The sequence below is a fragment of the Nipponia nippon genome, unplaced genomic scaffold, assembly GCF_047370975.1.
Source record: "Nipponia nippon isolate SJK-2023a ecotype South Korea unplaced genomic scaffold, ASM4737097v1 scaffold_5, whole genome shotgun sequence".
Lineage (NCBI taxonomy): Eukaryota > Metazoa > Chordata > Aves > Pelecaniformes > Threskiornithidae > Nipponia > Nipponia nippon.
This window is the reverse complement of record NW_028262369.1, coordinates 3976489-3990982: the sequence shown is the minus strand read 5'-3', so window position 1 is coordinate 3990982 and position 14494 is coordinate 3976489. Positions and strand designations below refer to the sequence as shown.

General features: G+C 39.5%; 1 protein-coding gene across 3 annotated transcripts in view; it reads right to left on the bottom strand.

The window, feature by feature from the left end:
- Window positions 1–14494, bottom strand: part of GRIN2A (glutamate ionotropic receptor NMDA type subunit 2A) — a 195232-nt gene that overhangs the window by 154112 nt on the left and 26626 nt on the right. The gene's annotated exons all lie outside the window — the stretch shown is intronic.

Genomic DNA, 14494 nt, shown 5'->3' with positions numbered 1-14494 from the left:
ACAGATCTTGTCTGTACCAGAATATGAATGCTAGCTTATTAAAGCAGCTATATCCATTTTTTATTTCTTCCTTGTAACCTTTACACTGTTCTAGAGATTTTTTTTTTTTTTTTAATCAAGATTTCTCTAGGAAATCTTGCAAAAGAAGAAATTGTTATATTAAAAAGTCATAAAATTAGTTGCAGCAAGGTGGTGGTTGTAATCAGTGCTGTCACCGCTGTTTTTTAATGAAATTCATATTTTGCCCCATTCAGTGGTAGTTATTATAATTTTTATGTCAATATTTTAAAACCAAAATGGTCACCATGATTCTCTTGTAATCAATTACATTTTATTTCAGTTCACACCCTGTTGATAAGCGTAAGACACCCTAAAATTAGAATCATAGAATTGTTAAGGTTGGAAAAGACCCTTAAGATCATCGAGTCCAACCGTTAACCTATCACTGCCAAGCCCACCACTAAACCATGTCCCTCAGCACCACATCTATCTGTCTTTTAAATACAGGAATGGAGACTCAACCACTTCCCTGGGCAGCCTGTTCCAATGCCTGAGTTGATGAAGTTTAAAGTGATATTCAAATCGCTTTAAAAATAGTTCGCTATTTCTCTAATGAACAAAACAGTCCATTCTTTTTGATACATCTTATCTAGTTTTTCTAATAATATGAACTTACCTCTCATCATCTAGGAAAGGGCGGACAGAAACAATACTGCCAATTTTATAGCCCTGACCAACCCGCCCTGTGCAAGCCCACAGATCTTATGGAAAAGCGTATGCCCCAGAAATTTCTCAGAAGTTATAATGAGAAACAGATAAAAAGCTTTCATTGCTCTTAAACCACTTAGTGCTTATAAATTGCCATCTTATTCTAGCTGTTCAGCTAGAACCATGAAGGTGCCATGAAGTTACAGTATTTTAATTGGGGAAAACAAGCTGCCTTTACCTTAAACACTGAGTCTTCTGGATACCACTCTAAATGCATGGAAAAGTGTTATGTTGGGTTTTTCAAGTTAGGGATGGGAACTGTGTTGTAAACACAAAGAAGAACGAGGACAATTGGAAGCAGAACCAGGCTCCCACTTTGCTCCCTGCAAATAAAAGAAATCAGAGCCTCTTACAATGAGCATTTTCCTGTAGAATACGTTGAACTCAGAGGAGAGCTGTGCATTCAACACTATCTAACCTTGAAAAATCACACTTTTTAAGTGGTAAAAAAAGCTACTCTTGGTAAATAAACATTTATTGCCGAAATAAATATTGTATATTTGTCCCTGTAGACAAGGTAAACACTATTAAGATACTTCATATTTATATCACTGAAATAGTGTGCAATTTTATCCCCCAAATATATAGCCTGGCATGAATTACATTAATCACTGATCACAATGTAACGTGGTCCTGAGAAAGAAAAGTTCACCTCAGGATGCATCGGTCAGTGTCTGCAGCACAGCTACAGAAATATTAGTGCTCGTTGACAAAACACTGGTGAACAATCATCTGAAATACTACTTTGTACAATTCTTGTTACCCACATTCCGGAAAGATCCCTGAAACTGTGCAAGTACAGAGGAAGGCTGTAAGAATAACAGGGTAAACCAAGAACCCATCACACAGGCTGGTTTAGCCTAGCGAAGTGAAGACTGACAGAGAGACTCTCGTCTACTGTGTGAACGGGATGAAAGAGGAGCATTAGAAAAGTGTAAGAGCTGTCTAAATTTAAGAATGCTGCTTATACAGTCACAGTGTATGAGGTAACCCTGAATACATTTAGGTTCTAAAATAAAGAAGGGTGTCTAACCATGAAAACAGAGAGGCTATCAAACATCATCCTTTTAAAAGAAATATTGTATGCACCAAGCAATATAAAGTAATATTTGCAGAGTTTATGAGAGGGATTTTGTTACACAGCTCTTGAGATGGAAGCCGAGTGGAGTTTTTGAACAGGAGAGGAAATTTCCTGATAAAAACCAGTGCAGTTGAAATGTAAAGAGCCAACTTTGCAAAGAGCTTCGTTGACTGTCACTCACAGCCCACTTGGAAACAAGCTCATAGCTGACCGTGAGCGCATGGTCGTAGTGCAAAGGTTTTCCAGACCAACCAAAATATTCTTTTCTCATCTGAAGAGGAAAAGTGAAAAGATGCTGTCAGCTTCTCTGAACATTCAAAAGCAGGCAGAATTACAGGACAGCTAGTCTAGCACTATGCTGTGCTATTATATTTAGATTTCAAACCAGATGGGCATTATCTAATACTTAAATATTAGAATTTTCTACTTGAATTTTAAATAGATCACCTCAGTTTTCACTCGGTCTCAGACAAGTGGTGGCAGTGACACTAGAATTTACAGAAAAGCAAAACCAAAATGGATTACAAGTTCAGTGAGAGGAAGACATACTAAACACAAGGCTGAAAATTTAAAAACTTTGCACAATAACCTGAAACACAAGTAAAAGGCAGAGAGCTTTCATCCAAAGACAATATTTCACTACGGTTAGGAAAGTTCTTGTCAAAACCAAAATTGAGTTATAAGCTGGACAGAAGCAGGTGATGAAATAAGACCTTATTCTGTTCTGCTCCACAAGACAGCAGATAGAGCTGCAGAGAAAATCAAGACAAAGCTTTTGCTTGCACCTCAAGCCTTTCAGGTTTGCTTCCTTCCTCCTCCAAAGTAAGCTGCCCTTAAGCTGAAATCATGCACAGATATATTTGCAAATAGACTGTTAGTCGTATACAGAATTCTGTCCAAGGTCAAGTTTGGCAGAAGCCTGATAATTCCCGTCTCTAAAAATTGGTATTTTACAAATGGCCTTCATTTTAAGCAGTGAAGACATCTGCTTGTACAAAATGACTCAACCAGCACACTTTTGCAAGCATCTTTTCTCAGACAGCTTTACTGGTTTTCTTTACATTTAACATAATGTTAAGAAACATAAGAATTTTTCTAAATTTGTTAAGCACGAAGGAGTATATGTTTCATCAAGATAGCATCCTAAGCCAACACTAACATCACTCAGTTTCCACAGTAATTTCTGACACGCTAGGAAATATATGCACTACCAGTAGCTAAACACTGTACTCTAACAACTACTGGTATGCAAGGCCACAGCGTGGACACTCAATATGTGTCCTAACAGAAATGTAAGGGTTGGGGGGAAGGGAAGCAGTAATCGAAAGAAGCTTACCAAGCTTTCTTATAATAATCAGCCAGAATCACTCCTTATAATAATGCATCATCTCGTGTGAATTGTAGCTCTATAGGCAAAAAGTCTTATTTTATTGATATGCCAAAATCAATAGCTAAACTAGTTCTTCAACAATCAAAAGCTGTCTGCCCTCCAACTGGTAGCAGATACAATACTGACTTTTCTTTTAACTCAGGTTTCTGTGGCCTAGATCAGTGCCGTGGCAAAATTGGAGATGAAACTAACAGCAGACATTGCAGGAAAAATCCTTTAACATTTACAAAAGAAATTTTAAAATTAACCAAATTCATTCAGCCTCTTCTAAAGTGATTACGCAACACTATAAATTTGAGCAGTACCATCTGGTAGGACGATGTACAATGCACATGCATCCATTATTTGCACATTTTCACACTGTACCAAGCCTCTGGGGGAATATATTTTACCATGATATTTGAATTGGAAAAACATCATTTAAGGACTCAAATTTGAAAGGAAATGGTTTGCATGTAAATGCAGTTACAGAATTAAAAGCTAAACTCATAATACAAAGTAGAAATGATATGGACATTTTCTAGAAAAAATGGGTCAGGAGAGAAGGGTATTTACATCACCATTTTAAACACCTAGTTTAAGTAGCTACATGTCCTACATGGACACTGCACAAAGTCTGACTTAGGTCCACCAAATGACCTACTACTCTTCAATATCTGTTTGGGGAACATGAATTCTTAACTTAAGCACAAGCAAAATAACTAAAGGAACTACAAATAATATATATATATATAGTATTTATATATATATATAAATTAGATCCTCATTTCATAGTACTGAAGACTTACTTGATGTCAAGATCTCTTTGCTTCGTTGTGCAGATACGTGAATTGGCTAGTACAAAGCCAGTATAGGGGGTAACAACTAGAAGAGGTTATAAGCATGCACTGCCAGATAGAAGGAAAAGAAAGGCTTCTGAGAAGCCGGAAAAGATCCTTTCTTCATACAGGATTTATCAGAAATATGGTTGGTGTCGCAAACATCAAAATGCTGGGCAATTCTGTTTCTCTGGATACAGCCAGGTTCCTTAGAATAACAGGGGACAAGTGAGACTTATTCACCACATTCCCAAATATATTTCTACCCACACACACAGGATCCAGCAAATTTCAGGCTGAACGTAGCATCTCTACTTAGCTGACTAAAGCATGTTCTATAGAGGCAGTTCAGTATCACTGATGAGGTTTGTAGATAGGAATGAGATCTTTATGTGCACCAGTTGAGGTGATCCAATGAAAAGAACTGCCTTTAGCAGCAGATCTAATAGGAAGATAAATTGTTTTCCTTGCACCACTCAAATTATCCCCCCATTCTTTCATCTTCAGAACTCAGAAGCAGAAGTAGATTAACAGTTGACTCATGTCTCATTCAAAAGTAGAGAGCAGATGGCAGGAACAAACAAAACTTCATTGGAAAAATCCAGTTTCTATTTACAGGCAAGATCTAAACTAATTTCCTAGATAGACTTTCATAAGCTCCTTTGCTGCAAAGGTATGAGCCTTTCTTTGTCAGCAATTCTTTTTCCTCCATCATTGCACAAGTATAGCAGCCCGACACTCTCTTCAAAGGACCATGCTGAAATTTTGCACTGAAAACCAAAATGTGGGGAATTTGGGTTCAGATAAAAATTATGTGGCTTACTTTCCTGTCTATTTTTGGATGACAGTTCAGAAAAAAAAAAGCTATTCAAGGAACTCTATTAAGAAATTATATACAACATTTACAGCTATTTCCTATCCAGCTAATTGTCTCAAAAAGTTTGGAATTAAAATGACTTTAAAGCATCCCTTGAGAAAACGGATAGAGCGTTTCCTCCCTGACCGTTTCACCATCAACTAGTATCCAGTTCACACTGCAGAATCCTACAAGCAACTGTAGAGGCTTACGGAGCATATAATCCTAATAGCCATGGGTTCAATGCCTAGCGTAGCAGCCTCAAGGCTAGCAGTCTTCATATCTTTCTTCCTATCTACATTAAGAAACTAGGCAGGACCAGGTGGCAATTTTGATGGATGTTTAAATAACACTTTGCTGTATTTATGAAGCTGCTTGTGTATGTCATCTACAAGCAACCATTACTTAAAATTAAAATGCATAGCTTGTATTTATCAAAATAGGCATCAGATGGGAGTTCTTGTTGTAGAGTCATGAAAATTTAGATTGTGAGAACATGTCAAAGAACCTCTAGTGACTCTGGCCTATTTCTCTACGGAAGGCTGCTTCACACTTCTTTATAGAGTAAAGAAAACACTATGAGAAAGCTCAAACTCATCTGTTCAAGAAGGTGTAAAATACATTATAGAAGTGTGAGAAGAACCAGTAAGAGAACTGTTGGGATTTTCTCACTGGGTGCATTTATTTGAATGTCAGCAACTTTAATCTAGATCACTCATTACACAACAGGACCCTACATGTTCAGTGATATTATTGGAAAGGGACTTTTTCAACCCGGTTGTGTCGCTTTTCTAGTAGTTCTCAACAAAGCTTGCAAAGCCAACCATCTTTTTAAAACTCAGGAGTAAGCTTGCACAAATTAATGAGTTTTATCATTAAACACCATTTTAAAATATCACTGAAGGTCACGGCTATGACATGAAATGTTTTTCTACAATGTACATTTTGTTTGCATAAGCACATTTGGCAGGTAATCTCACTCACAGTACAGTGAACTTCCTTCATCAGCTCAGGTTTAATTGCTTCCCAACACGCACACTCCTTCCCTATTAATGCTTTTTGACAAATTCACTGCACATTAATTTTCATTGCTTGTTCTCTCATGCAAAATGGGCCATTATTTCTCAATCCGTAAGTTTTCAAAATGAACTAGTTTCTAGTTCAGATGGGTGCGGGTGTTTGCAGAATAGATTTGGGATATTACCTGATTATAGCTGATACAGTTACAAGTTTGTCAGGCACAGCTGAAGTCCGAGTAGTAAGCAAAACAGGGTGTCTTCTTTACCATGACATGACTGGAGAAAATACTACCTACTGTTGTTAAAAGTAACAGAGAGAAGACCAGGGGGTTTTTTCCCCCATCGACAAGACTGTTTTGAGCCCTCCAAATGGAACAGAAGAGGCTTTGAGGACTATTACTGCATAACCCTTTGGTGACAGGGAAAACATATCTGATTGTAGAGAGAGCCCAACGGAACAGTTTGCCAGAAAAGGGGATTCATTGAAGCCTTTCTCTTGCTGTTTCTTCAACTCAGGTGGAATTCCTGGAATTAGACATGCTTTCTTTGTCCTACCAGGATTCAGTTCCTGCTTGATCCTAGACAAGGCCTTCCATCCACCACTCAAGGCTTTTTCTCTCCAGGAAGGCTCTAACTTTCTAGTCCATGAGTTTTTACTTATAGAAAGCAGCGCAGCACTAGCGAGAGCTCTACAAGTCCACCCACCCCTGCCCCCAGCCCGGAGCTGATGCCCGTTTCTGAAACGCAAGTAGAGTTAGTTCCCAATTCACTTTCCCGCGTGCCAGGTGAGTACCACAGGCCTCTGGTTACTGGTCAAAAGTCACGGATATTTAACAGAAGAATACTGTGAGAATCCTTTAGGAAACTGCAGGAAAGCTTTGTAAGAGGAGGATAACTGAAGGGAGGTGACTTTTCGTGCACGACGTGATACTGGTTTGGAGTTTGTAAACCTTGAAAATTTCATGAGAAATTGCATAGTCAGACCTTTCAAGGTATGGAGCCTCTTCACCTGCAATCTAAATTCTGCAGGAGAAGCACAACTGTAGCAATGGAATAGGTATCTAGACATCTGTGTGGCCAGATAGAAAGTTTAAGAACTAGGGTCCTAGACAAGGAAAATGAGTTTGCACTGGTTCCAATCCCTCAGCAAAAGCAACAGTTACGTTCTTAAAAGTATCATTCTTAACTTAAGCTGCAAAATAAAACCTCTCCAGTGATCCATTTCATAAACAGCTCATTTGAATTGATTCAGTCTTGCTGTTTGCTGTTCTGGTCCAGAAATATGACAGCAATGAAGCTTTCAATGAGGTACTTAGGAAACACCAATAATAATTTATGCTCGAAACAAGGTGTAACCTATTTTTCATATAGCTAAATATAAAGCTGCAATTTTTCCTTTTCTGAAAACTTTGGGGAGTTATATATAGCATTACAGTATCAAAAAAGTAAATAAAAGGAGTTTTGCTTTTCAAGTATCTTTTTTTTCAGCCATTTTAACAGGCTGAATGAAAATCAAACTTTTCTATGAAAAATTAAAACGTACCTCTAAAGGGAAATGCCCAATCTAAGTTGATCCTTGATCACAAGAGTTACTCTTTAACATTAATACTAATTCTTGGACCGTCTTCATTTTATCACATTAATGCAGAAGGCAACCCTTGAGATACCTACAGATCCTATAGGTAATTGTTTATGTTCTCCCAACTGCAAATTGAGTTTATTTATACATATGAAAACTCACTCTAAGGTAACAGATGGGAGCTTCTGTGGGAAATATGCACATAAATTTTAGGTTTCATGTGAGCTGTAGATGAAAACAAGCATACTGCCTCAGATTGAAATCTCCCAGCTGTATTGATTTTTCAGAATGGAACATGACTAGAAGTTATTCACAGACGCTCTCCTCCCGCAGCAGCAAGCTGCTCGCCCTTCTCTCACGGGAAAAGGGGCACCGAGGAGAAGAGCTACTGATGGAGCTGGGGAAAAAAAAGACTCCAGGCATGAGCTGCAATGGATCTGAATAAAGAAAGGAGAAAGGAGGAGGAGGACAGAAGAAAAGCATTTGTTCAGTAGTCCAGGAATATTTTTTTTTTAAATAATTTCATTCCTCTTCTCCTTACCCATCTCATTCCCTTCATCATACATGTACGTATAACTCCACTATGCGGCCTGTCTCAAACAGCTCTCCTCTCATCATACGCAGCAACCTTAACCATCTCCTCCGTCTTTCCCCCCCCCAAAGTCTCATTCCCAATGACCAGCAGACACTTCCTTTATCCTCTCCACTGTCCAGTCCCCTGCAGCCTTCCCCAAAGCCTTGCAATGGTCAGTCCACATCAAACCAGCTTGCAGTATAAACCCAATCCAAAATCCCCACAGCTCTCTTCAGGTTGTCTTGTCTCCCACCTTCACAAAGTAAAATGTTATGCCCCCCAGAGAACATTTAAGAAGGGATTGTGCAGCCAAGCACGTGTGGTAGGAAACATTGAAATAATACTGGAGAATCATGTACGTCCCAGGTTTGGTAGGCTTACGGAAAGAGAATCCAGCTTAGATTCATGGTACTGGTGATTTACACTGGGATGGACACAGTTAACCTTTTCTTTTTTTTTAAATCCATGATCTCAACTGGCAAGCATCCCAGCAACTGAACAAGTAGGGATGCATACTGAGGTCTGTCAGTGAGATGTCCACACGTACTCCGCACCAAACAGCATTCTGTAATGGTCTGCAGGAACTGCGTTCATGATCTTAGGACAAAAGGATATTCATGAGCAACAAAGTCTGAGCAGAAACATTTGATACAGTCACGACACTCTGCCAAGGAAGATTTACTTCTTCAGTGAGGCACAAGATTGCAACTGCTGAAATTCTGTCTCCTGGGCATTCAAAGTCTATAGCACCTCCACAAACTCTTAAGTTTACTCAACTAGAAAAACTAAAAATAAACCCAAACATTAACGATGTGGCAACTGACATTCATAGATGCTGAAATCCAATGCACATCAATGCTGACCTAGAACAACCAATGTTACAAGGGAGCGTGTTGTCATTTCACAACCCATAGTTCGCCCCATGTCACAGAGGGGCACTTTACTGGCCATAAGTTGCAAAGAAAACCAGCAGTCATGATTGCTACCACGATTACAGCCCCTTTTTCTCTTACTACATTCCTCATAACACTGGAAGGGGTTGCCCAGAGAGGTGGTAGATGCCCCATCCGTGGCAACATTCAAGGCCAGGCTGGATGGGGCTCTGAGCAACCTGATCTGGTTGAAGCTGTCCCTGCCCATTGCAGGGGGCATGGACTAGATGACCTTTAAAGGTCCCTTCCATCCCAAAGCATTCTGTGATTCTATGATAACAGACAGGAATGAAAAACCTCTGCAATTCCTCCCAAGGTCATCCTGCACACTCCCACACAAGAGAATTCCTAATCCTGTGGGTACAGATCCGATGAAGTTATGAATTACACGATTTTAGAAACAACCAGGAGACCCTCAAGAGTTGGTACACGCAGTTGTTATAGACACCGATCAACAGCAGTTTCCCTTTTAACTCCACTGTGAGGGACAGAGTTCCTACCCCAACACACAAGACTCCAATGGTGGAACCAGTCCACTCGACACTGAAGCCTGATGTCTGTGCCCAGTACCAGGACAGGTCCCACGCCTGGAGACAACCGTTCTGGTGTTATTTATATACATGGACACAAGACCCACGTACCAGAGCAACTGCACAGAGCAGCTACGGTTGCAGCAGGAACAACTTCATACAGACAGACTGATTCAGATGTTCCTACTGGATAGCACTTTAGTTTTTCCATGAGATAAGCAGTTCTGACAGTCCCTGAAGTTTGCAGCTGAAAGCCTCATACAGGCAACAAATGAAGATACAGCAGAGAAATGATGGCTGCTAAGTCATCACCTTTAGAAGCAGGAACCACAGATGTACCACTCCCGTGACATCGTGTTCAGACACCTGCGAGCTCTCAAGCAATCTGTGAAAGAATTAACTGTAAGATCTGTAAGAGAGGTCCTCACTGTAATAAACCTGGGGATTCCTTTTGTTCACCTTCAGTGCACAAAAGGATGCAAAACAGACAGTGCAAAAGGAACTCTTCTGCACGAAAAATTCATCTTCTTCTGCAAAATATTAAACCCAAGTCCCAGATTTCAATTTTTGTAAGGAGTTTTATGGCCAGCATCATACCGATGAAGCCATCCTTAAATACATCAAGCAGATGTAAGATGATATAGTAATATCTTCCTGAATATTCAGAAGATCAGTTAATCAAAACTGCTCATCTCAGAGGGATCATTAGGAAGTGCAGTTCTCATTTCTAAATTGTAACTTCCAATCACTACTGATCATTCTAGCAAATATACCCAACTATTATGCTTATCCCACAGCTTAAGTCATCTCCCAGATGACTGTTGCAGGCTCCAGTTTCACTTCTTATTTCCTCAGTGGTGCAGTTATGCATGAACATAAATAATTACGGCACCAAGAAGAACAAAGTTATGAAGAACATCAAATAAATGGGATTTATTCATACCAAAATAGTTTACAGGAGGTAAGGCATGAAGTTACGACATTAAGTATGAAGTCATATCTATTTTCAATTTTAATACCCCTATGTTAAAATAAACCTACAATTGATCCATAATGTTTAGTTATTCTTAGTGTTAGTTTTCCACAGCCTCAATTTCCATTTCAATTGTTTAAGTGTACAGGATGTACCTTAAATGTGACAAAAGAAGGATGCTTATTAAATCAAAAGCACTTCCTCTGAACTAAAGTGTTACTTTCTCGCAGAAATCCACTCTCTCCCCTTGAATGCAACCCTTAGTACAGCTCGATACAGCGCCCAAAAGCTTGAACATGTCTGTAAAGGAACTTGCATACTTTTTGAAAAACCTCCTTCTGTTCAGCCAGCCTTGACTGCGTGTGATAACGTGCTTACTTTATACCAGCACTTAACCAAACTTTGGAAGCAGGTAATAGTGGAGAAAACAGGCTTGTTACCACACAACGTAGCTAGGAAAATTTACAGGGCAGACTAGGAAAACAAAACAAAACAAAAAAAAGCTATATTTTTACCTGAGCTCTTAATTCACTTTAAGATTAAAAGTGAAACACTACACCTGCCACAGACTCAGTCTGGCTAATCTGCAGGGTAGCTGCATATGAAAAAAAGATTAATTTACATATCTTAACAGAAAAACAGAGAGCCCAGAGAAATTGTCCCATATACCACAAAAGTTGCTCCAAAATAGGCTTCTGGAATTAAAAAAAAAAAAAAAAAAAAAGTTTGAAATTCCCAAGAAATAGGAACCAGAAAAAGGTACAACCAAAAGTTTTACTTCCCTGACACTTGCGTGTCTTCCCTCTACTCACCATTATGTAAAACGCTTGAATACAACATGCTTAAAGCGATTTCACTCAGTAATCTCTAGCAGTGATCTAAAGGATGCAGGAGGTTTTTTACAAAATCTGTCTTCAAGCCATCAGCTAAATATTCTACAGTCCATGGGTAACTGCCCGGAATGAAAGAGCATGCTGTATTCTCGATTTGGGACCCTGAAGCGTTAATGCAATTATTTACATAGTCATGAAGACCAGCTTCAGTTTTGGAGATGTTGCTGCAGAAGATCTCCACCCCAGAGAGGTGGCATTGCAAACTCCTGGGAGGAGGCAGCAAGAGGGTAAAAACCCGATGTTGCAAGAGTCAACTGCAGGAGACTATGAGGAGATCGTGAAGTGGAACCCCTTGCCCAAATAACCTCCTCAGGTGCAGCCTCCTGGCGTAGCTAGGAGGTAGGGCACAACCACAACTGACAGCAAACAAAAACACTGGAGTCAGAGATAAAGGTGGAATCTAACCGCAAGGAAATAATATCTGAATTTTCACCACTTTGAAGCGCCTTGGCAGAGGAATCTAGTGAAGTGCGGAGCCCTGAGGCTCTCCATGTTGCAGGGGAAATGAAAACTTCTAATGCTGCACCAAGAAATGTAAAAGAAGTATTTTAAAGAAAGTCACTCTAACATGAAAAGGAGAAAAAATCATCCCACATTCTCATACCCTGTTCTGTACATCCTCTCTGAAAAGCTATCTCCCACGCACAAAGTAAGAGGAGGATGGTCTCACATATTATGTTTTACAAGTTAAATTAGGAATGCAATAATCCTCACTTTTTTGTTACATCTTTTAAATAATGAAGCAATGGAAGTTACTAGACTTCCAGATACCCATCCCAGGTACAAAGCAGCCGCTTGTGCAGAGCTGTGCCCTCACGGCAGGGTCACGCACGCCAGCCCTGCCTGCATTCCCTGCTTTAGGAGGCAATCACTCTGAAGGAACTGTCACCCTCAGTGTTGCTGTAACGTGCGCTTTTGACGTGTCACCAATTTGAATCGCCAGAAAAGAAAGTTAAAGAAAGCAAATTTCACTATGTTCACGGAAGAGCACTTTATTATAAAACCTTTGAAAGAAAATACCCACTGCCCAGTTATTTTGTTCCTAGTCACGTCTATTCAAGGACGCATTCAAGTACCTCTTTATGTGTCATTTTAACACTTGTTGCATTCCCTGCAATGAGCTATGGACGTGCAAATGACAAACGTCAAGTGCTTCCACTTTATTCAACATATACAAAGCATACGAATCATCATGCTATCATGCACATGCAAAGCCAAAGCCAAATAGAGTTTATGGTTTCAGATCTCTCCCTAAAACTTATCTTTAATACATCATTTTGGAAGTCTTTCCAAAGATTTAGCCGTATCTCAGCTGCCTCCCCTTGACACATACCTTGTTACAAATTGCGAATAATGAAATATCTGAGGTTCTGCCCCATCTCAGAGACTGTACATGTTGTCTAATTTTCAAGCGTGTTCAATCTTGCTTGTCAATACCTAAGCTATAAATCCAAAAATGTTGGGGTAAGAGTTATATATCACCAGTGCTAGCGGGCAAGGGCTTGAAACTTGCTGACCAAGAGCTACCAAGGCTCACTAGTAGGTTCTCACCCTCTATTTATACTTTGACTGACAGTCATGCCAAGAGGGAATCCGTTTCACTAAACCTAATTGTTTTACTGAAATGCTGCCAGACACCTCCATTACACCCCTGATGCGCCAGGGGGAATTACAGCTTTTATTTGCACTTCCCTGAAAATAGCTCAGTCGTGCATGCCAGGATGGGGATCCTGACATTATTCACAATTTGAAGGAGGCAAGCTATCAGTTATCTTTAAACAGAGCACTGTTCCTCTTTCTTTTAAGAAAAAACTTATTCCGTATTCCAAGAGAGGGACAGTTAATTGTACCTACCACTTCAAGGGTATTCCAGACAAGAACAATCTTTTGTAAAGCCCTAAATTACCTGCCACAAGCACACAAACAGGAAGGATCAGTTGAGATCCCTGTTTAGAAACTTCTGTGGTAAGCAGCTGCTGATCGCTCTTTTATGTAGATACAGTCCGTTTTCACCTGCTTTTAATGGGACACAGAGGAAAACACCTTTACACTGGGAAGTACTGCTTATGTTATAATGCATTTGCATACACTGTGCAGCTACATGAAATAATGATTTCATAGCATGAACTATATAAAAGACATTTCTCTTAGTAATTCTAACACCTATTCATGTGATAAGCAGAAAGTGCATTTACACATGACAACGTCAGTGTTTTTTCTCCCTCTGCAACAGTACCTCACATACCCATTTTTTTCCCCCCATAACCAAATATTTTCCCATAGTCTCACCAATGCTACCATTTTAACTTTGATTTGATAGGGTGAACTAATATTAATTATCATTAATAATGACTAGCAAGTTTAAGGGAAAAGTATAACACAGACAATAAAGAGGCAACAAGATACCTATTTGTGGACTAAAACCATTTCATTCAATAGCATACTACTTGCAGGACTTATTTTGCACACTGCCACACTGCAAAAATTCTCAGTTTTATCTATCTTCTACAGACACACTCTGGTATTACTCACAGATGGGACACAAATTGTCTCTCCTTGAGAGACATGGCCAGCACACCAACAGCTCTGCTTGCTTTCATCCACTGCTGCATCAGCCGACTTCAGTTTGTTAAGCCTCCTTTCAAGGCTGTTTGCTTTGTTTCAGATTTCAAAAGCACAGTGATCCTTCCTCGTACTGTGCTTTGCCCAGTGGTTCTCCTGTGCTGTGCTTACCCTTCTCAAAAAGAAAGAATAGAGAGAGATGCAATGATATAATGCAAAACCTGATTGTCATGGTGCTGTGTTGGAGTCTGTATGGTACTAACGTGAAGTTTTCTGATTAATGTTAGCCAGTGTCACACATGATGCTACGAACTTGCTCTAAACAATTCAGTAAATTATTGGTATTATGCAAGAATAATAATGATTGGAGATCAGGGATGGGATGTATTTCTAGTCTTTCATAGGCCAGTGGCACAGAGATAAACACTCTTACAAATAGGAAAGGAATAAGTATTTTAAATGCAAAAGCATCATTCAAGACTCCAGGTGCTATTCTGCTTTTACTATATGACATGCATA